This window comes from Tiliqua scincoides, chromosome 1, assembly GCF_035046505.1.
Source record: "Tiliqua scincoides isolate rTilSci1 chromosome 1, rTilSci1.hap2, whole genome shotgun sequence".
Lineage (NCBI taxonomy): Eukaryota > Metazoa > Chordata > Lepidosauria > Squamata > Scincidae > Tiliqua > Tiliqua scincoides.
The window spans coordinates 168,935,861-168,959,864 of NC_089821.1; the positions used below are offsets into that span (position 1 = coordinate 168,935,861).

At 44.0% G+C, this 24,004-nt stretch overlaps 1 protein-coding gene and 1 pseudogene across 1 annotated transcript in view; both read right to left on the reverse strand.

Annotated features, from left to right (window-relative positions):
* CSMD1 (CUB and Sushi multiple domains 1) overlaps positions 1–24,004 on the reverse strand; it is a 947,002-nt gene that overhangs the window by 833,044 nt on the left and 89,954 nt on the right. The gene's annotated exons all lie outside the window — the stretch shown is intronic.
* Positions 18,867–18,986, reverse strand: LOC136638256 (5S ribosomal RNA; annotated as a pseudogene).

Here is a 24,004-nt window from a genome sequence, read left to right on the forward strand (position 1 = left end):
CTGATCGTTGTATTTGGCTCTTCCCCAACGTCAGAACCCAAAGTTCCATTGAGCATTCACAGAAGTCTTGATTACATCTCCTGTTAGAATGCTGTGTGAAAAGAAAAGGAAATGAAATCCAAAGATGCTCTTCTGCTTATACATTCTTTTGCAAGAACTTGCATAAATGCATGTATGAGATCTGCAATAGATTACTTCACCTACCATTGCATTGTGTGAACTGTTTGCTGAATAAGAAAACTGACTGTTATTCATCAGCTAAACATTCTGTAACTCAGTGCTTCCCAAACTTTTTCAACTGGCAGTTTCCTTGATCTACTGGGTCATTGGACACATCTCCCCATTAGGGCCAAAATGCTGTACATTGTATAGGGCGGAGGGTTTTTCATAAAGATTCTGCAACTCCCCTGAAGCCACGGCTTACAGTTTAGGAACTGCTGCCTTATGCAATACTTTATTATTGTTGTGAATAATCTGTGAATTATTTTGGAATAATTACCAAAAACTGAATTGTTCGCAAATACATTCAATAAACCACATTACATGACAACAACTCCTTGTCAATTCAAAACTATTAAACAACATACTCTCACTTTTTTCTCATGCTCTTCTGCATTTTCATTCACTTTCTCAACTGCTTTGGAACATTCACTCCTCCTTTGGGTGGAGGTGGGCTCAAATCTCAGTTCAAATTCTGTTTTCCTCATTGGTTTACTGGGATACTGGGCTTGCTAGCTGATCAGGTTATATCTGAGTACAAGCACAGATGGATGAATCTGTCATTTCCTTATTATTTAATGTGATATTTGTTTTCAGAGGTATCATGCTATGGTGAGGCTGACAGCCCAATCCTCTAGGCTCCCTAATACCAGTGGGACAGAGTCCTGTTGTCATAAAGTGCTTTACAGCAGTAGCCATTTCTGAGCCACTGCCGCAAAGCAGCAGCAGTAGCACCAGCATCAGAGGCCCACTGCCTCAGGCAATGGCCTGTACTAGACAAGCCATGGAGGGGGGGTGCTTCATGGGTGCAGAGTAATGGGCAAGGTGGGGGTAGAACCGGGGTGTGTGTTTCAGGGTGGGGGGGGTGGATCTGGCAGCAGTTGGGCATGCCAGATCTTATCTACTCTTTAGAAAAACTCCCTGCTCATTTTTGATCCTTGGACACACACCACCAAAATGGCTGATGTACATCTGAGAAGGTACAGGCAGCCTACCAGAACGGTAAGCCAAGAAAATTTTTTACTTACCTCCTACATGCTGTCTGACTGCCCCCTTCACCACAGCAATGCAATGCGGCCTCCACTGGCATGGCTGCATGTTATGTGGTGGGGGAGAGGATGTGGGAAATGACTCTTGTAACATGACTATTTATTTTGAAACTAAAAGTCCTAGTAAGTTACTACATCACTCTTTACTTGCAAGATCTCCCATGGGATCACTGCACATTTTTCAGCCATATCCCAAATGAAAATTGTTTGTATGCCAAATACATCACTTAGGGAATAGTTGCTTATTTCATGCACTCTTTGGTTCTCCTGTATATTTTTAACATGATTATCATGTCTTGCCAAATTTAAAGGCATAGAAGGCAGTTCCTCAACAACACAAGCTAGAATGTTAAGTAAAACAAGTGTCAAGGAGGAAAAATCTGTTCAAATCCCCTGGTAGTTGGTGTACTTCTGCTTTTTAGATCTTGGATAATTAGATAAACTTACTGTGCCTCAGGCTAAGCTTGAAATGCTGGCATTTCCTTAATTTCAAAAAGAGGTACTGAGAAACAAAGCTATATTCAAGGTGCTTAGATGGATTCAGTGAAAACAATATGAGGAAGCAAATGCGGCTTGAATTTTATCTCAGTAAATGGAAAGATGTGACACAATGAAAGTAAGAGGAGGACGGCTCATATTCCAGAGTCTGCATTTTCTAAAGGCCCATTCTAGACTCACTGCAACTCCACCTCCACTATCATTCTCGTGCCCCTTCCCACCCACCCCCACTGACTGTTTCTCATCCCTCTGCTATTGTCCCTATCTTGCAGGCCTAATGGACCAATCCTATACCCCCCCCCCAATTGACAAAGATGCAGCCATGTTAATGGGGTGCATTCTGGATATAATTGTTGGTGGGTAATCAGGAGGCCTGCAAGTGGTAGGTAAAATGGTTTCTACTTACCTGCATGGGTTCCTGTTGGCTTACTAATCTACTTGAACATATGCCAGCTATGTAGCTGGTGTAAGTAAGAGGAGAGAAAAGGGGTATGGCGAGTTTGAAAAGAGTGCATAGAATGCTGGAGCATGTTGGTGCCACTCAAATTCACTTTCTCTTCCCTGCCCCCTTCAGCAAAATAGCTGGTGCAGACTTGAGAAGCCCCCTTGTGGGGCTTGCAGCTTTCCTAGGGGAAGGGGACAAAAGTCCGAGGAGACGTTCAGGAGACCTCCAGCGACTCTGGTGCTGCTGCTGGATGCAGAGGCAGCCATTTTGGCACCTTTGCACCTGGCGACACTACCAGGGATAGGATTGGGCTGTTAGTCTCTTCTGGACACTACTTCCCCTGTATGCGATTCCCTTCTCTTGTTTCACTTTTGTCTCTTTTAGATTGTTAGCCTTTGAGACAGTAACTTGTTTGTTCACTTTATATAAAACACCATACACATGGTTGGCACTATAGAAATAAATGAATAAATACACTGCACTTTGGAGAAATCTACTGATGTTCATATATGGTTATATGGGTCACATAGGCAAATATGTGAGAAAACAAAAAAGCAATCATAAAATATCAGATATTATTCGGTTCCATCAAAAGCAGGTACAGATTGCAATTCATGTATGGGCTCAGGGATATGCTGGCTTGATCCATGCAATCTTCCCATCCCCAGGCACATATTGTGTCACAATATAATGGATGTGTCACTCCATGTGTCACATCAAGCCATACATGTGCATGAGTTCTCTCCACCATGGAAAGACAATCCTCAGTTAGGTAAGGGTAGGGACAGGCATCTTATTAAGCATGCTTAATTTTTTGCTGGACTGGGGTCAAGAAACTTAAAAATATATAAAAATGCAATATATCTAATGCAAATATGGTAACTTTTTAAAGCAAAAATATAAAATATTGCACTTAAAAAATCAAAATTGGAAAAGTATGTACACCTTTGTTTACAAAAAACATAGTGAGTAGAGGAAGAGGGAAAAAAGAAAAGACCATTTTGAAGTGCAAATAATTGCAAAGCACTCAGCTAGCAATCAAACTCATTGTCCCAAAGCAGCAATAAGTTGTCAGCAAAATGAAGTGGCAGGCTAATGCAGCTAAATGACAGCACAGTAACCATGGAAGAGATGAGCTTACATATCACTACATCCTCAGTAGACATCAGATGGCTAAGCAGAAAAATGTATTTGCCCAGGTATCCCCCCACAAACATGCATGACACAAAAGACTTGATTGAAACAGGGCCATGATTTATTCCATTACAAGGCTGCGCAGCGACTGGTGCAATGCAACAGGTCCTGACTATACTCTACCCGCCTTTAGTGTGGGCACCTAACTAGGAGGAGACAGTTCCTGTCTGAGCCCTCCTTTGGGCGAACCACCTTGACTCAGAACCTGAGCTTGCCCAAGGCTCCTCCAGGTTCTTCATCACCAACCCCTGGAAACGGGGTCCAGCCAGATGAATTGTTCTGCCCACCCTGAGCCAGGGAACCACGAAGGTGAGCATCCCAATTCAGTGACGTCACTATGATTCATGTCACCCGGTGCAGGAGGCCTGCACGTCACCCCATGCAGTGGGCGGGGCAACGCCCCAAGTGGTGGGCGTGGTGATATGCCATCACCCCACCCCCACTGGTTTTTTGGCTTTACCCTTTGTTAGAACACAGATATTTCAATGTGGTTTGTTTCATTGCATTCTGCATGAAATTACACATTGATTGATATATAACATGATGGTCTTATTCCTCCAAATTCTGATTTTAGTGATTTTGAAAACTTGCAGTCTCTCTCTCTCTCACACACACACACACACACACACACACACACTCTCTCTCTCTCTCTCTCTCTCTCTCTCTCTCTCTCTCTCTCTTGTGTCAACTTACTAACACCTTATTGCAGCAGTTCTCAAACTTTTAGTACTGGGACCCACTTTTAAGAATGACGATCTGTCCAGGACCCATTGGAAGTGATGTCATGGCCAGAAGTGACATCATCAAGCAAATTAAAATAAATAATTAAATTAAAATAAAATAATTAAAAAAGGGGGAGCTAGTCCTGTTCCACCAAGTGAATCTATTCTGAAGTAAGTCCCATAGTGGTCAATGGGGCTTACTCTCAGGAAAGTGTGGGTAGGATTGCAGCCTGTGAGCCCAATCCTATGCATGTCTACTCTGAAGTAAGTCCCATAGTGGTCAATGGAGCTTACTCTGTAGTCTGTCTGCAATAACACCCAACCCAAAAGAATCAGTGAGATTTCCAGCCCTCCCAGTGCCCAGTTTAAAGTTCTTCTATTTCAGGCACATCAGAATAAAGACCCACCTGGCTTCACAAGTGCAAAATAGAAAACTTTCCCCTTACCATTCAAGCCTCTCTTTTGCTCTTTTTAGGGGTGGGAGGCTGCCTTCTGGAGCAGCTCCATTGGATCAGGACCATTCTGATGTCCTCATATTCCCATTTGCCTGGCCTGACCACCAGCCAAGACACGTCTGCCTACTTGCAAGTAAACGTGACTGTGAGGCTGCTTTGCTTTCCATAGGGCTGGAAGGGAGGGACCTCCTCCCTTTTGTGTTTTTGGGGACTGCACTCATTGGATGAGGAGCATTCTGACCTCCTTGGAGCCTCTCAGTCTGCCTCAACTAAGGCAAGTCCGTCTACTCGCAAGTAAACGCGGCCACGTGGCTTCATTCCGGGTTCAGACTCGCAGCTAGGAAGGGGAGCTTCTCAGGTGTTTTTAGGGGGCTGCATTCATTGGATTGGGACCATTTTGGTGTCGTTGGATTCCTATCAGCCTGCCCTTTCCAACGGACTATGGCAAGTACACCTACTCGCGAGTAAACGCGCGATACGGCTCACTTTCACTTTTCATAGGGCTCCATGCATTTTTTCCTTCCGGGATTTTGGCCATAACGTTTGAACGAAAGGAGCTATTTCAATTCCGTTTGTTGCATTGCACTCCGCTGTCCATTCCGCATCCAATGGTGTATGGCATGACACTGTAGCTCCTAACTCCGTGATGTTAGCACGTCCTCCCCAGGGCGCGTCACCCCCAGTGCGTCACCTGGTGCGTCCCTCACCCCCCGCACCCCCCTAGCAACGCCAGTGTCCCAATTCCATTCCAGGGTCAAGCCAGGCTGCCCACGATCCAGGTAGCCTCAGGGCTCAGCACTGGCCTTAATCCGGCCTGTTGCTTGCCTCAAGGTAGATACCGGTTCCCTATTTTTCCTCCTGTTCCCGCACTACCCTGCCACACGGGGGGGGGGGGCTAGCCTAGTGCTTAGCATCCCCCCCACCCCATCTAAGAATCCTCGCAGGACCCGTTGCAAGTCTGACAGAAAGATATGGTTCCCGACCTCTGAAAGATGCACACCATCTTCCCTGTAAAGGTGCAGCAGAGAGCTCAAGATATCTGGGTGGCGAAGCACCAGGCCGCCAGCTGCCAACACTTCCCTCCCCAGGTGTGCATTCACCTTCCTTCTGGCTCTATCAACTCCAGCTGGGCTTGTGGTACACCTCCAAACCCGGTGCGGAAGCAGGTCCGACCATATGATGATCAGGCCAGACATCCAGGTTCTCAGTGTGGCGAGGTCTTCTGCCACCTGCTGCCTTAAGGACAGTCCCATCCTCAGGCAAAGGTCATTAACACCAAGGCATATGAGAAGCACCTGGGGAGGAGGAGCTCCCTGTATACACTCATATACCATGGGCAGTAACTGCCCCCATTTCATCCCTCTTCTGGCGGCCCACTGCACTGAAAGCTGTGGTCCCAGGCACAGCTGAGATCCAAATTCACTCTTGAGAGCTTGCTTGTCACATTGCTTGTGACAATGGAGTGGCCACAAATCAGTGCCCTCGCTGGCAGAGAAAGGCCCAAACCTAACAATTAAAGAAGGAAAAACAAAACAATGTAAGTAAACACGAATAATCAGGTGATAACTAAGACAACCCGCCTGCCTTGGGGCGCATGTAGCTCTTAAATGCCTGAGATCTCCACCTACCTATTCTTTTGATCTCCCCACTATCATAACCCATGCCAGCAGCAGCCGTTGCTGCCCCTATCCTAAATGAATGAAGGCCAAACCTGGCTGAGTCCTGGCCAAGGCCATCCAAACACTTCCTCACCACAGCCAGGAACTGGAACCTCCTGTGCCCCATTGGGGTACCATCACTGACATCTTGGGATCCGCTCACTTTGTGCGTCTCCTGCGCTACGTCGGCCCCATTCCTAGCACAACAGTGCTCCTTCCACTTGTGCACAAAGAGTGGCCTGTCGGACACACCTCTTCGAGCCACATACTCACGCAGCCCTGCTACCGGTCAAAGTGGGGAGTTCCCTGCCCCATTCAGTTGGACCCACTGTCCATGACCAACCTGGTCTGTCTTTGACTGCCTCAGCCTCACGCCAGCCTGAGTCCAGTGTAAATCCGTGACCCGTAGGGCACGCTCAGAGGAGTCCCACCTACTTTGTGCCAAAACCTCACCCGGGCAGAAGGCCCCCCAAAAAAGGACAAGGGCGGCAGCCCTAAACAGCAGTGCTTCAAATGCAGTGGAACAGACTGCACTGAATGACTCACATAGTGAGGCCAGGAGGTCAAACATAATAGGCTGCCTACTGTCTCCTCCCTTAGGGAACTCACGTGACCACCCTGTTAACATTTTCCTAATGCGAAAATCCCCAGTACAGTCAGACAGCCTGCGCACCTTGGCCTCAAAAGCCAGGGCCGCCAAGTAGCTGCCAAGTGTATTACTTGCCCTGCCATTTGACCTGAGTCTGACTAAAAACTGCATCACATGCTCCAGGGGGATGGGCCAAACACCTGGGAGGACAGCAGCAACCCTGAAGACCTCAAACTCGCCTACTCTCCTTTATAACTTGCCCAGGTGCTTGGGGCCAGGGAGGCATTCACTGCCCTGTTGACTTCTTGCACCCAAGTTCCACAACCACTGGGGCATGGGGTCCAGCTCTTCCCTCGCGCAGGGTGACAACTGGCAAAAATGCCCCTCCTGGAAACGAGAGAGAGCATCAGCTATCCCATTAGCCACACCCGGCCCATGCCTAGCTACAAATAACATGTTAAGACATAGGCATTGCAGTACAAAGGCACATACTAAACGCATGACTCTTGGAGACCAGGAGGTTTGCCAATTTATAACGTGAATTACTGCCAGATTATCGTACCAGAATTGCACTGTGGAGTCCTTAAACTCCAACCCCCAGCGGTGGACAGCAACAACGATGGGAAAAAGCTCTAAGAAGGTCAAATCAACTGTAATGTCTGAGTGCCAACTAGAGGGCCATCTGCCAGCGCACCATCTCCCCCGAAACCAGAAATCTTCCCCATGCAGAAACCAGGGATCAGGGGGCGGCTCTATGATATAACTAAATGTAAACTACTGTTTATAAAATAGATTTTTTAAAAGAGTCTAACTGTCCCTAGTAATTACCTATATATGTATCCTATAACTTAGGCTGCAATCCTAACCTCACTTTCCTGGAAGTAAGTCCCATTGAACACAATAGGACTTACTTCTGAGTAGACCTAATTAGGATTGTGCCCTTAGTATCACAAATATTGTGTTTTCTGTGAATGGGGTTTTGGTTGAAAAACACTTCCACGTCATTTATTTGATTCTTGTATTTTGTTGAACTGGTTTCAATCATAATTAAAACAACAAAAATGCCACCCATCCTCATTTTGCACATTTATTTATATAAGCAATAGATCTGAAGCAGAACTGCTATGAAAAGGGGGGAAAAAACCCTCTAAATATAAAAGCAAAATTGATAAAATTCTGATGTTTTGAACAAATTAAAATCATTAGCAAATCAACACTTTTGCTAACTATAAAAGTGTTTTCTCTAGAGAACAATTAGCTCTTGTTTGAATAAAAATATTTTAAAAATGCACCTCACTCATGTTTTGTTTTGTCAATAAAGCAACGGCATTTCACTCTCCCCGAGGTTAATTGCTTGGGTTATTAAACATGCATGATACTAGGATTTAAATACACATAGCTGACATCCCTTTCAGACTTTCTTTTAATTTCTCACTGCAAACACTTTTTTGCATATGCAAGAGAACTTTATAGGTTTCTAGACTACAGAAGAATTTCTGTGTGACCCCCATGCACTTCTTCCCTTAAGGTGTGTTCTCTGCACACTGCATTGTCTAATGCGAGGATGTCAGTATCAAGATATAATAGGAGGAAAGTGTATGTTTGAGAACTCCCAGAAGACCTCAACAATTGAAGAGAAATTCTTGTAGAAAATAAGTTCATATTGCTGTGATCACAGGCATACAGCGAGGGACCTGAAAGACCCTTGTGGAAAATTAAAGGCTTAAGGAAGGACTAAATCTTTCTTTCCCTTTCCTTCAAACACCAATGTGGTCCTGCTATGCAACTGTGAAATAAGGAAAACATGTTGGGCACATTATAAATCATCAAACTTAAGTTCCACTTCCCCTGGATTTCCTCTGAGGAATGCTCCTGAAGCTTTTTATAAAGGGTACTCCCTTGAAAAGGATGGTGAAGAAACACACCTCAGTTTTGTCTTCTTTTGGCTCTCGGATTGGCTCAGAGTAGGTTGGGTCAGAGTGAGTAACATGTTCTTTTCAATCTTTTTGGAAATAACATAGCTCCTTTCCAAGTGCATCTGACGTAACCCTGGGGAGTTTGCTCACCTCAAATAGCAACAGTACCTTTCATTCGATTCAACACAAGGTATATTTGGTATCTTTAGTAAAAGCAAGCATGTCACTAACTCAAACACTGGGTGCCATTTTTTTTTTTAAGTAACTCCACTCTGTCAGGGATGAGAGTCTTCCACCATACGAAATTGTAATCTGCATTATCTAAAGGACAAATTGATACTTCCAAGTTAGATTCACTAATGGGCCCACAGACGTGGTTTTCACTGAGAGATCAATCTGCTGACAGACTAGTTTAAATGTGCCCTTATCTTGGGGAGACCTCCAGCAGCCTCTTTGCCCACAGTGGATATAGCAGTGGCCGTCATGGCACAGGCAATTCAGATAGGATTGAGCAGTGAGTTTAGATTTAAGATGATGATCCACTTATTTTGTGACTATGAATGGCCTTGAAATCTGACCAAGCAAGGTGTGATGGGTCATGACACTTTCCAAAAACAAGGCTTCTTCCAAGCCAGTCAGTGTGGGAGGGGGTTTGCTTCAATGAACCAAAGTTTGGCCTTCACGCTAAAGGCTTGTGGGATCTGGTGCTTGCTTGCCATCAGCCCAAGGGAAACAACTGGCTTGGGCCATGCTCACCTGGCATGCACCCAGTACCATGAACACCATGTATATGTACCATGTATAAATGTGTCAGCAGCACCATCCAAAGTAAAATAAAAAATTGTCACTATATGGAACGGCTGATGCTTGAGTTAGAATTTGGAAAAAAAAATGCTTATGATTTATATCTATAGTCTTCACAATCATTCTTATTCTAACTGATATTCTGCTTCCAACCATCTACTGTTTAATTGTTACGTCCTAAATTCAAATTCCTTTCTAAATTCAGACTTTCCAAATTCTGTAAACACATATTTAGAGGGAAATAAAATCAGATCAAGCAAGGGCAGATGAATTCACAGTTTGTGATGAACCTAAGGACCTAGAAGCTTGATGCATCATGGGACTGAGAGTGTTGAGAAAACCCAGCGGGACGTGATTTGAGTTATAGGGGGCACTTTCTGAGTCTCTGAGTCACTCTTTACTCTAAAGTAAACCCCCCTTGTCCCCAGCATCGAAAAGGCATGCACTATATCCAGCAGGGGTGGGGGTGGATGGATTGGAAGGGAAAGGGAATTTATCACCTTACCCTTGCATAACCCTCCAGCAATGGTGCAAGACTGAAGAGAGAAATGTGGAGAGTTTTCTGCTTAGGGGATAGGATCTGGCATCTACCACTGCCACCAGGTCCACAACCTCACACAGCCTCCTTGACCCCCATACCCAGTTTTATCCACATCTCTGATGTCCGACCTGCCTCAGCAGGTCCAGCATGTTCCTCTGGCAGATGTGGGAAGGCTATGGCCTTCCTACTGGATCTCCAGCAGCACATCATGTGCTGCTGGAGGGCCTTTTACAGCAGCCGCAAAAGAGGTAACACTTGTGGAACACCAGTTCTGCAAGTGCTACAAGGCTACAGGATTGGGCTGTAAGTGTGAAATATACAATTCAACGATATATTCTCTTCCCTAAAAAAAACAAATGTGTCTTGGAGGTACGGCTAAGGTTTCTTTTTCTTTCTTTCTTTTAGAAATTTATATCCTGCCATATCCTCTTTAATACCAATATGAATAACAAAATAACAATGAACACAATGATCATTAAAAACAATGAATCATAAAGTACAAATCACAGCAGATTAAAACAGATTACGCAGGAAGGATAAAGGCATGAAAGCTAAAGGATGTAATAAAATTCTGATGCTAATAAGACTATTGAATATTCACCTGAGAGAGAGAGAGAGAGAGAGAGAGAGAGAGAGAGAGAGAGAGAGAGAGAGAGCATGTGCTCACATATGTATGTATGAAACAAATACAAAACAAATGTTTTGCATCTTCTACATCCTGTGTATTGCTGAAAAATCAGTCATATCCTATTCTGGGAACACCTGAAGAAGTCAAACATCACATGAATCAATGACAAGGTCAGAGCAATACCATCAACACCTTGTGGCTTGTTCTTTCAGTAGAAGAACAGTTTCCAGCATCAAGTCACTGCCAGCTGCAATGTAATGCATTATACATTTTGGCAGAACTACCTCAGTAAGCGGAGCACCCTTTTACATTGTGAACTTGTACAAAATACTTTCTTTCTGTTTAGGTAACCAGATGTTAATATTATGAAACTTCCAGGATACAGGATGATTTAGCAAATAAAGTGAAAAATGAAAGTGGCACTGAAAAGGGCAGCAAAGTGCACTTTGCTATAGTTAAATTGTTGTCAACATAATTAGAACATTAGATACAGAAAGCTATTGAAAATTAGTTGCAACAGGGTTTCATTGAAAGCAATGAAACTGAAGTGCACCATTAAATGCTTAGGTCCTGTTGATCTCAATATAACTAAGATGACTCACTTTTATTGGATTGGACCAACTGTCTCTGCTTCCCTGCTGTGCCTGATGTCATTTATTTGTTTGCTGAAATGTGGGTCATATCAAAAGTTTACAGCTCATAAGAATAACTTTTAAAATGCATAACCATAAAACACTAACTTCTATTTTACAATTAACATGATTTGCTAGTAAAATAATTGCAATAATAAGCATTAAAATAATACATAAATCTACTAATCCTGAAAAAGGTATGTACACACACACACACACACACACACACACACACACACACACACACACTTGTGCTGCTTCCTTGAGTTACTCAAGAATTAGACCATTTCTGAGGCTAACAGATTTGCTGCCCGAGGATAGTACGAATCCTGAAGGGTAAATATATCATTCTATGAACTGAGGCTAGGTTTGCTGTGGTGGTTGTGGTTGTGCTTCATGAGATTGTTGTTTCCTTATGTAGTTTTATTGCCATGGGAACCATTCAGGAGCCATCCTGTGTACATAAAATGTTGCCCAAGAACAGGTTCCCGTTCTAGAAAGGAAGGGACTACCATACTTATGAAACAACCAACAAAGATTGATCTGCCTTTGTTTTTTACATAATGCACTGTTCTGAGAGAGCAGCACATCCTTTCTGTTTGATGGAGGGAATGAAGATGACGTTAAAGGAAGCTAGCTCATCTGAGAGAGTCAGAAGTACAATAGCTATTCTGAATGGATACAACAGCAAAGTGATTTAGCTTCGAGTACTTGACCACAGAACAAACACAGCAGTAGACCACAATTGTAAGACAGGCCTACATCCAACAATCTTCACAGTGGAAGATGCCACCAGTTCCTGCTGGTACAGACTATTAGCAAATGTAGATATAGGCCGCAACAACCCAAGGCTCACCTAACAGCCCAATCCTATGCATGTCTACTCAGAAGTAAATCCCATTAAAGTCAATGGGGCTTACTCCCAGGAAAGTGTGGAAAGGATTGGGCTGTAAGTCAGCTGTCTTTCCATGAAGTGCCATGGGTGAAAAGATCTCATTTTAAAAGTCTGATAAACTCAAGCACAGTAAGATCCACGTAAGTCCAGAGGCCAGAGAAAGCCAATGGAAACACCACCAATTCCACTGGACTGCCACTATGTTCCAGGTGATCAGCAACACCAGCATCATGTCAGCATTCACTAACACTTCATCTTCTCAGCACTTAGGGCTACTAGTATCAGCATGCTGCTGTTTGATGACTGCGCTATCAAGCGCTGGCCAATATGTGAGCCACCACAAACCGAATACTGTATTACCCACTGAATATTTATATTGGTTCAGATACCTTCACCACACACAATGTTTTAAATAGAAGCAGTTCAGATATTCAACTGTTAACACAGCAGTGGATCTGGGGCAGGGCAAATGGGAATAGCAGTCCTGGGAGCGGCAAGGCTTAAGTTCATTACTATGTGAGCAATCAGTGATTAATTATTGTACAGTTGAACTAACCTTTATTTATGGCACCTCAGGTATTATGACTACATTTCAGAAATAAACCCAAGTACAGTCAGCCTGCATCATACGTGTGCCTTACTTGCACAAATTCAAGCATATGAGGTCACAAACACAAACAACCCCAAAAAAAGAGGCAGAGAAAAACAACAGTTTTATACTGCAGGTGATTCGGCTTGCCATTCCATTTATGCCCCCCGAGTGAGCCTGAAATGGGAGAATGAAGCTGCTGTACCCTCAATTATCTCAGTCCTTGTGCATCTCTTCTACTGTGATTTTAGCTCTTAAAGAGGCAATACGTATTTTTTTGATTAAGGTAGATGTGGCTATATATGATTTTGGTTTATTCGACAACCTCTTAATATAACTCTTGCATAAGATGCAGGTCGACTTCATATCAGTTTTTCTAATTAAAAATAATGTTAATATTATCCAGCTCAGCTTAAGATCTACCTTGCAAAATGTTAGCCATACAATCATACAGCCATTCCTATTCATTTTCATTGAAAAGTAAAACGCAATGTATTTAACGCAGTGGTTCCCAAACTCTCAGGAAGAGTTTGGAATGCTGTAAATGCTTGCAGGGGAGGGGAGGAGACAGCGATGCGATCGCCACGACCGTGCCGCCGCTGGGGACAAAGTGGTTTTTAAAAATTTACCTGGGGGTTGCCATGGCCCTCCAAAGGATCTGAGGAGCCTGCAACCCCCTCTGCAGGCCTCCCTGTGCCTCCAAACTGCTGTAAAAAGGAGAAAAAAAAACACCACTTCTGGTTTCATGACAAAAAACAGCAGTGGCTTCTTTTTTGTTGTTTTTTTTTACAGTAGTTTGGATCTGCAGGAAGGCCTGCAGAGGGGATCACAGGTTCCCTATCTCTGTCGCCCTTCCCCTTAAGGGGGCAGCAACAAAAGTTCCCTGGATAGGGTGTCACGACAACCCACTTTGGGAATCTCTGGTTTAATGGGTCTTAGCCTTAGGTGCATATGCAGGGATTGCAGCCTAGATCTTTTTTCTTTCAAGGATTACATAATCCAATATACTGGGTTCACAAGTTACAGACATACAAGTTTCAGATGGGTGCACATCCTTGGCACTTTTGCACATCCATTGTGGATAGCGCTGGGCTACCAAGCAACTGGCAGTTTCAACATATGTACCTTCTGACTTCCAGCAAACCTCCACAAAAGAACTAGTACATATCTTGGAGTCTTTGTGTAATTGGCAAAATTTGCTTGTTTAAAAGAAACAAAGGAAGGCTTCTGAACACAAAAGGCCTGAATTGAACATGAAAAAGCAGGGCAACAAAGTTCAGCTGAATTTGCTTCACAGAAATATTTCTGAATACTTCAGCATTGGGAGCAATATATCAAAACTGGATTTTCTTTTTTGCACATCCCAGCTTCTTGAACTAAAGCATTCTGTCACTGTACAACTATATGTGTCAAAACATAACACTAGGACTCTTCTAGACAAAACTAAATACATCCTGAATATACTGAATGGAGGTAGGATGCTTCCTTCTAAGCCATCTCATTACAGGTTGTTTTGTTTCCCTCAGTTAATTGTCCTGACAACTACATTCAGGAAGATTCAACTTTTGACAGTTGTAGGCAAGCTGAGTACATCTTACTGTATTAACTGCCTACTTATTTAAATATGTCCCATCTGGAATCCTTGACATTTTCTATCTTTAATCCCCCTCTCTCACTACCTCACATCATACTGGAATTTTAGTATGTCTGTGCATAATTTAACTCTTCGTGCATTCCTGTTAGAGAGACAGTGTTTTTCTACACTGTTTCATAACTATGAAATTCAATAGTCTGTTGGCCCAGTCCTGCCTATGTGGTACAGCAGTGTCACAAATCACATGCCAATGTTGTATGCTGCAGGAATGTCTGGAGGTCTTTGTGCTCACACCATAACTGCCCAGACACCACTTCAAAGCAGGTAGGTTGGCATAGTGGGCAGTCCATGGGTAGTTTGGGTTAGGTCTGGGGGGAAGGTTGGAGTTGGGGGGGGAGGGAAGGGGTAGACACTGGCAGCAAAAGCTTGCACTGGGTTGCTATTCCCTTCTTCACTGCCTGACATGCCCCCTACCTCTCTTCAGGCTTATGCCAGCAAAGGAGCTGGCATTGTTCCGACGAGACACATAGGTGACCAGGCAGACTACCAGGAGGTAAGTAAAACAGTTTTTTATTTACCTGCTGTTGGCCATCTGGTCACCCCCCTCATCATAGCATAAAGCATGTGCTCTGCTGGCTGGTTTTAGGACTGGCAGGGGATAGGATTGGGCCATCAATCAGATTTAAGTTCGGGTTTCATTAAAGGCTCTGCTACCTGTAAGTAAATCCCCCCTTTGTCCCCAGCAGAGGCATGATCCTGGGGATTGCATCACTGCCTCCCCCACTGCACTGTCCCTTAAGGGCGTAGAAACGGGTTCTCAGGCTGGGGCATCACAACGCTCCAGTTTGAGAACCTCTGATTTATGGGAAATCCAGCTCCTTTCAGGGGACAATTGGTGTAAGATGGCCCTCTCAGGAGGTTAGATTTTATTCCCACCTACAGTTTTTTGGGAGGGCAGGTCCTCACAAGCCCATCCTTTCTCAACTGCTTAGTTAGGTACTGCAACCTGGAAAACCACTGTTCAAAGGGACTCTTAGAATAAAAATGACTCCTGTGTGGGTGGTTCTTTACACCACTGCCAGTTTTCAAGAAGCAGCTCTGCAAACTCCCTCTCAGGAAAATAAGGGAGATGTTTCAACCTTGCTTTTTCAGGTGACTGCTTTTCAAGCCAAGAACTAGCTCAACAAAGGGAACATTTTTTATTATTTTAAAATATAACTCAGTTCATCTCTGAATCTATCTGATCATAGGGCAGCGCACTCATCTCAAATTTGTAGAGAGTCTGCTAATTAACTGGCTTTCCTAAAAACCTCTGTGGAGAACTGATTATCTTATCTTTCAGTGGGACAAAGGACAGCCCTGGAAATGGTTCTGCTAACATGAACTGAATGACTCTTCAGGCTTTCCCAGTTTGTACCATTTGTTTAATAATAATATTACACTAACTCAGCTTTCTCAAACTGTGGGTTGTGATCCACTGGTGGGCTATGAGTTGATGTGTGGTAGGTCACAACCTGATGCCCAGTGTTCAGCCACAAAGCACTTTGGGGAGCCCCCAGAGGTTGTTTCCAGGTTGCACTGGGCCTGCAACTCACTCAGTTGGCATCCACAGGATGCCTTGCAGAAGCAAGTGGAAGCAACTTTTGGTTTGCTTCTCCAAACTGGAACTTGCTTCCTGATGCTTCCATGAGGCATTCTGGGGCCCACAGAAGCAGGTGGAGGGAGCAACAGGCTCACTGCAAACCAAAAGCAGCCTCCTGAGGCTCCCAAAAGTGTTTTGCAGTTGAACATTGAGCATTGGGTCATGAGAACAAAGTGGGTTATGGCAGGGAAATGTTTATGAACCACTGCCGTAACTAATCAGGAAACATGGTGATGGAGAGATCACTGAACATTTAAAGGAATCCAAATGGCTGTCTTAAAGGAATTTCCTCAACTGAGTTTTCCCCTCACCAGAACAATTTACATCTTATAAAAAATAGTTCCATATAGTACCGAAAGCTTAAACTAGTCAATACATAAAACAGTGTGATAGTTTAGAAAATAAAAGTGTCAGCACAGAATATCAACAGTCACTTCACCTTCAGTGGTGCCACTTGCTCTGCTCTGATAAATTAACATCCTGCCATTAACTGTCCTGAAACTAGACAATTAAGTGAAAGCCATCCTAAAGGGTTTAGATTAGAGCACTGAATTATCATCAGTCTCTTCTCCCCATCTTGTTTCCTTTCTAAATCTTGTTGAGGTTAAATGAACATTTTGTGCCCTGTATAAAATCTTTTCTCAAGTATGGTTAGGTGTTGCTATACCACTATGCGCTAATTAGTGAAAACCAGTAGCTCCATGTTGGGTCTGTGAACTATCCAGAATTCTATGATAGTAGTAGCTTTCTTTTGAGGTTTAGTTTACACGATTGTCAGCCCACTTATTAGAGCTCCTGTGCTCAGGCACTGGCCAAGGACTAACATCCATCAGAGGGTTTACCTGGCCGTGCTGACTCCTGAACTGTCGCTAGCAGTCACAGTGGTAGTACTTAACTTGCCCTCAGAGGGAGACCAGGGTGGTGGCAGCAGGGAGGTTAGTGTACAGCTCTTCCCCCAGTTACCCGGTGCCTTCATTGTTTCTGCTACAGCAATCACACATGGCGGTCTCATATGTGAAATGACCTTTCATCTTTAGTCACAGACAAGTATCCATGCATTCTTATACCTTGTCCCTTCCCAGTTTGTTTTTTAGAAGTTTATAGTGGGGGTCCTGGTCAAGAAAAGGAAGGACAAAGGGAGACAAAAGAGAGATTGGAGGGAAGAGAGAAAGGAAACAAAAGCTGTATGAGAAAAAAAGACACAAATCGTCTATGGCCAAATCTTGGCCACTGGGTGCTCTTTACCCACATTACAAAATGAGGCCACCTGGTGGGGTGAATTTGAGGTTTTTTTGAAGGCAGCTTTACACTGCTGATATATTGACCTTGATGCTATCGGGACATTGTCAATTTGCCAATTTTCCCCCAGTAAGATTGTCATTACTCACAGCCGAAAAGCTGAGGAAGTGTTTTCATTGTTTTGCTTGTTCCACTGATTCATCTACCAAGACACTGGCTGAACAGCACTGCTGCTCATCCTTAGAAAACAATTTCTTCCAAAAAAAAGCTGCATGGATATCTTTATTTGCAGCTCTGTGGGTAGCAAGTCCTTTCCTTTGAAAAGAGCAAGGTACTTATTGAGGGTAAAAGCAGACAAAATGGCATTACAGGATTAGGAAATGAGTTTTGGGAGTTATAATTTCAATAATAGATCAGCTGCTCTTCCATGATAGAATTCATGCTGGCCAATTCTATATGTTCAGCTGACTATCCAATAGGCTGGAATTCAGGGCGAGGATTGGACCCAGGTTTTTGTTAAGCTAATAAGCCAGGCTAGTTCATGGTTCTCAACAACTCCCTGATTGTCCTGCATGTACATCTATCTACCGGACAGGAGGTGTGAGGGTCAGATGACTCAGTTCTCCCTTTGTGGGGTCAGTGCGAAAGACAAAGCCTGCATGTCCTATAGGTTCTGGAAGAGAAAGAGACCAACATGGGATTTGATCTGAGATAGCCGGCAGTGAAAACTAAGAGAAAGCAATTGGCAACTAGCAGCTGTCGGACATGCTTAGAAGACACATGTCTTTGATGTTGTTTACAGAACTGTGTTACCTAACTTCATCCAGTGCTCAAACCTGTATATTTCAAAATAAACCAAATATTACAAAGATGCTGAAGTCTCCAGTGCTCCCTCATTCAAAAGAAACACAAGCCTGGGTAACACTATGCCCCCGGAACTTCGCACTGCTTGGAGAGGTGGGGTACAACCATGCAGTCATCACTTGTGCTGTGAGCCTGACTTCACCACTGAATGGATAAAGACATTCCAAAGACCGTATATCACAATTAAAACAATAGATCTAGGTCTACAATGTTAGCAAATGCCATCAAAGTTATAGATAAACAGGTTAGGAAGAAAATGTTCAAAATTTCATAATCAGTAGATAAGCCACCAAACCTGCATCCGGGCTGCACTATCATTAGACTGCAGATTCCAATTAAATCTGCAGCTTTGAAATTCCAAATCTGCAAATCCAGTTCTGAAAACATGGAACATGCCTCTACAGGTTTGCCTCCAGGTAATATGTGAAACATACGAGCAACTTTGATGTGTGTTGTGCCTTGGAGAAATCCTGAAAATCTGCTGATTCTGAGATATTTACTCATACACATTTAAGTAAGCTGCTAGGAGGGATTTGGGTTCATTTAAGTGTTGTTTTTTTTATTTCTGTGGTGTGTGTTAGGACTTGGAGAAATCCTGGAACGTTGAGCCCATTCATTCACTTATTCATTCATCTAAGTTCTGTTTCTAATATATTTGTTTGGCAATCTTCAGTCTTGAAAGACTACAGTATAAGCCCACAGCACCCGGTATTCCCAGGCGGTCTCCCATCCAAGTACTAACCAGGCCTGACCCTGCTTAGCTTCCGAGATCAGACGAGATCAGGCACATGCAAGGTAACAGTTGCTGCTAATATATATTTATCTCTAATATATTTATTCGTCTCTTATATATTTATTATGCCAGACATACATACAGTGCAGTCCTCCAGCCAAAATGTTTGGGGCCTCTGGTAAGGATCTGCAGCCATCCACCAATGTTTGTGCTGGGATAGTTCCACACATCTCTACAAATGCTTTCCTTACAGCGTAATCCTAAGGTTTACTTGAGCTAGCACGGCCGTCCCTGTGCCAGCTCAGAGAGTTGTAAACGTGCCATAAGGCATGTTTGCGGCTACTTGAGAGTCAGCTGAGCTGGTGCAAAGGCCCGTGCCAACTAAGCAGACCCACATCCACACCTTGTGCTGACTGGCACTGGTATGTTTGCAACAGGGTGGCGTGGGGACGATCACAAGAGGGCATTTTGGAGGTGGAGAGGGGCAATTTTGGATGGGGAAGGGAGAGGTCTGGGCCTACAAGGGGTGGGATCAGTGGCGGCAGTGGATACTGCATCCATAACCCCTTCTTGGGCTGGGCAGCCCTGAGCAGTGCTTCCTGGATTTTTTCCAGCTATACTGATGGCCAGGATCCAAGAAGCCCCAGAAGGACAGCTGGGGATTTACTCACGATAAGGGGAAATATATCCACTTACCACCAGGAGACCTCCAGCCTGCTTCTAAGCTGCGACGGATGCAGCCCAAGCCATGTGGTCTGGCTATGCCAGCTCCTTTTCGGATTGGGCTGCCTGACGTTTGAATGTTGGAGGTTTTCTATGATGAGGTATGGATGAATTAGAGTTGATTAAAATGTGTGTACATTTTTTTTAAGAAGTCTGTATATCTTTAGGCAGGCTAGCATTGCGATTTACCATAATAACAGAGGAGGCATTTAATTTAATGTGGGAGATAAACCAGCATAAAATTAAAGAGAAGAACCTTGACATCCGGGATCATTGTGATATGTGCCCCAGAGTTTCTGCAAAGTAGCTCTTCTGTCTGCACTCAATCTGTACAGTATTTGGATTATTTACCGAAGGAAGCGCTTGGTTAAAATTGCTAGCGACAAGAAGCAAAGCCTGTCAGTAAACACGCTTAGTCCTTATGATGGCAGAAAGTGACAACGGCAACAGTTTCCATGTCATTTGTTTTCATAATACATGGCCTTGAATCCAATTCAGACATATAAGATGGCCATAATCGGCGGCCTACAATGAACTCAGTCTGGAATGTGCTGCAGCAAGTACTTTTTAGTCCATTATAACTAATAGAGCAAGCTCTTCGGTTCAGCAAGTTTGAATTAGAACATTTAGTCCTTATGCACATTTTAAGTTGTGGTCATATTGCAGATTTCTAAATAAGCTTCCTAAGCATTTTCCGCCATCTCTGCTTTTAGTAGCAGGTCCTTCTAAAGAATATTGAAACACATGACTAATTGTTGCCTTCTCAAGTGCGTGCATTAGATGGCTATTAGTATTGCAGCCAAAGAAATGTATTAGATTAAAATAGCTGGAAATGTTATGAAAATAATATGGATTACTGAATCCCCATTACATTATGTTTACAAACAATTATGGTTGTAATATTGTTTCATGCATCCAGGTTGCCTTTCCAGAGTCCATTTCTCTTTGTGGGAGAGAACACCATGGTTTGTATTGTTCATTGGCAGAGTATAATTCAGGAGGTATTGTACAACAAAGGTGCAGCAGCTGAACAGAGTTCAATTGTTTTCTTGGCTTTCTTTTTGCCCACATTACTTTTCTTTGGCTCCAAGTTCAAGCTGACTTTTAACTCTCGCCTGTGCACATGAGGGATAGCTGCTTTACAGATGCCTGAAAATAGTACCTAGTCCAGTTCTTCCTTGAGGTCAAGCAAAGAGGCACAGTGCATAAAAGAAGTGCTTTTTTGTACACCAGGCTGCAGTTTATACTAGGAAGTTAAATTTAAATATAACTAAAAGCAAAGCACCAACTGTAATGCAAGCTAATATAGAGTTCTTTTTATTATTTATGAACGCATTTTGGTTCCTTTCCTAATTTTAGCAAGTTCTAACACACATATCCAAGCATTTCACATGCAGGGCAGGTCAAGAGACAGTGTCTGTAAAGTTTAGAATTAATAGTAGTGGTTTTGTTTTCTTGACTAAAATCAAGGGGACATTTTGCTGATCCACAGACCCATGAATGTGGGCTGAGCAATCCCTGCCCAGTTCTACCCCCATACCTGAATGCATCATGTGGGGAGGTTCCATGAACTTGATTGTTAGGTGAGCGAGACAGAGGTGCCAGGTGCACTGCCTTGCAGCACAACATTTCCTCCACCATTCTGCTTTGACTATTGAAGACGCTGTGCTATGCACGTACAGGCTGACCAGCAAGGGAGGTTTTCCAAGCTGAAGAGCAGTCCATACAGTGCTTTGGAAGGGGGAAGGTTGTGGGAGGCACTTTACAGCAAATTTGGGAGCCTCTCATATGGTTAGGAGTGGGCTTTGCCCCACCAGTGGCTTGTGCCATTTTCAGGGTGGCTTGGGGCCTTGACTGTGCAAAGCTCCTTTGCAGTCCTAAAGCGTGCTTTAATCACCTGTGACAGCAGCAGTTGCTTCTCTGGTCTGAGGATCAGCTTGGGGCTGTGGAGTAACCCACTAGCAGCTAGTTGGGTTGTTTCAAGGCAGATTGGAACCTCAGCTTTGGGACACCCCCTTGGGACCCATGGCATGCTCTGCCCAATCCTTTCCTCTCAGCAGTGGCTGTCTGCCTTGTCATACACTGTCGCAAATGTGACTCTGCCGAAGAGCACAGCCTGGCCACCACTGTAAGCAGCTAGTGGCTATAGACACATAGCAATGGACAAAGGCTGTCCTCCACCTCAGGTAAGTCTGTGCAGGGATCAGGAGGAAGGCAGGAAGTGAGGCGGGGAGGGGGAGGAAAGGCGTGGAGTAAGGGAGAACAGGGCGGTGACAGGGGCAGGGGCTGTTTTGGGCCCAGGAAAGGGATGGGTTTTGCTGCAGCAGCAGTACCCGTCAAATCCTGACACCCTTCCCAGGTCTGATCCACCTTCACAGGTCAACACGGACTTGTGCCAGCAATATTGCACTAAGCTGGCATGGGCTTTCCCTGGTGCAAGAGAATAAGGAGGCATCAACATGGCAAAACTCCCCCATGGGATGCAGCAGATACCACATTGAGGCTACTGCATTGTTTTTCAGGCAGTTGCGGTGGATTGGGCTGCCTGTGATTCTCTTGGCTTGTACAGATAGAACATTGCTGTGTGTGTGCACTTCAGTTCACTTACCATATACATGAGAGTGAGCAGTGACACAAGGATCCTAACCCCATTCCTTCTCCCCTTTTCTCTCCCTTACAGCCCACTCCTCCACTTGGGCAGTGCTGCTTGTGTGCTGCCCAGGCAATGGTCCTTGCAAACATGCGTTAAGGCCCATTGCAGCATCTGGGAAGGGAGAGACACTGGTGGGGAGGCCAGCGGCTGCATCGGTGCTGGGGTAGTTAGGATTGGGCTATTAAAGCTGTAAATTATCTTGTCCCAATAGGAAATGAGTTAATTGGATGGGAAAGAGAATTTGTTTGTTTGCTTTCTTACAATTTCCTCAAACTACTCAAACATGAGAAACATTTTACAAATTATTGACTTGGTACAGTATCACAATGAGACTTTAAAGTGGTGAAATATTTTATATGATCTTTAAATAAAACCTGCTTCACTGGAACAAATAAGGGACAGCTTTCCATTAAAAAAAAAACACAAACCTATAGGGATCGGCATACGTTTTCATGTGGATAACTATATTGCTTCCTCTGTTACAAGCTGCTGCAGTGAGAACTTTTACTTTTATAAATAAATAATGAATGCTGCATGAATATATTATAAAAACAAGTTAGGGATAAGTATCTAGAAATTGAATTAAATTAACTGCAAATCAGAATGAAAGCCATAGTGTGATATGTCAACGCAGTAAAAGCTACACAGTCTATTAACTGTTGGAAATTTCCACTGAATGTAGAAATGAATTGAAAATTCCTCCTCTAGGGCAGTAGTTCTCAAACTTCCTAGGAGATTTACTCCCGGGGTAAGTCTTTGCGGGGGCAGGGGCAACAAAGCGATTCCCTTTGGGGGGGAGGAAGTGCTATTTTTTAACAAAACATACATGCTCCCAGGGTTCAGGGGGTGTGGGGAGCCCACGGAGCGCTTGCAGGGCTCCCCGCAGCTTCTAAGCAGTGCAAGGTGCAAACACGACAAAACCAGAAATTCCACTTCCATCATTTCAGGGTCCATCACTCCTGCAGCATCCACGCTCTCTGTTCCTCCCCTCTCCTCACTCAGTTTTGTCTCCTCCCCACCCCTGTTCCACCCCACCCTCCTCTGCCTTCTTCTCTTCCTCAGCAGGTAGCTGGCGCCCGTCAATGCACACAAGAAGACTCGAGCATTCCTGCTGGTGTGCCAGCAGCATGCTGCTCAGCACGCTACTGGAGAATGCCTTCTGGCCATTTTTCGGCAGTCACCGCCAGTGGAACATGCATTCTGCTAGCCGTGAGGTATTGGACCATAGCAAGAATATGGTGTCTCTATTTATATAAGCAGAGCTCTATATCTCTGCTTCTGTAAAATAAAATACAAGGAAGCACTCAGATTAGCAGGAAGTAGGGTTAAACAGAATATTTCTAGAGTTTGATTATTTTGCATTAAAAGTTGCCTTTTTAGGTGTTCTTTCTGCAAATAATGAACATGCATGGACAGAGGCATGCATGGAGAGAACATGCATGAAGAAAATGCATGGAGTAGCAGCAGGCTCTACCTCTCATTCTATACATGTTCATCTGAACATTTGAAAAGAGTCACATAAAGGAGGGATCCCTTTCTGGCTGAAAGCCAGGCCAGTATTTCCCCACAGGCTTTCATTATCCACATAATTAACATCTGCTGTTGTTGAAAATTAAGGAAGCCTATGTGTTTAACCTAAAAGTGGTCTAACAGAGAAAACTCTGAGGCTGAGGTCTGAACTAGAAGTTACAAGCAACATTATTGAGTTGAAGGTATATTAAG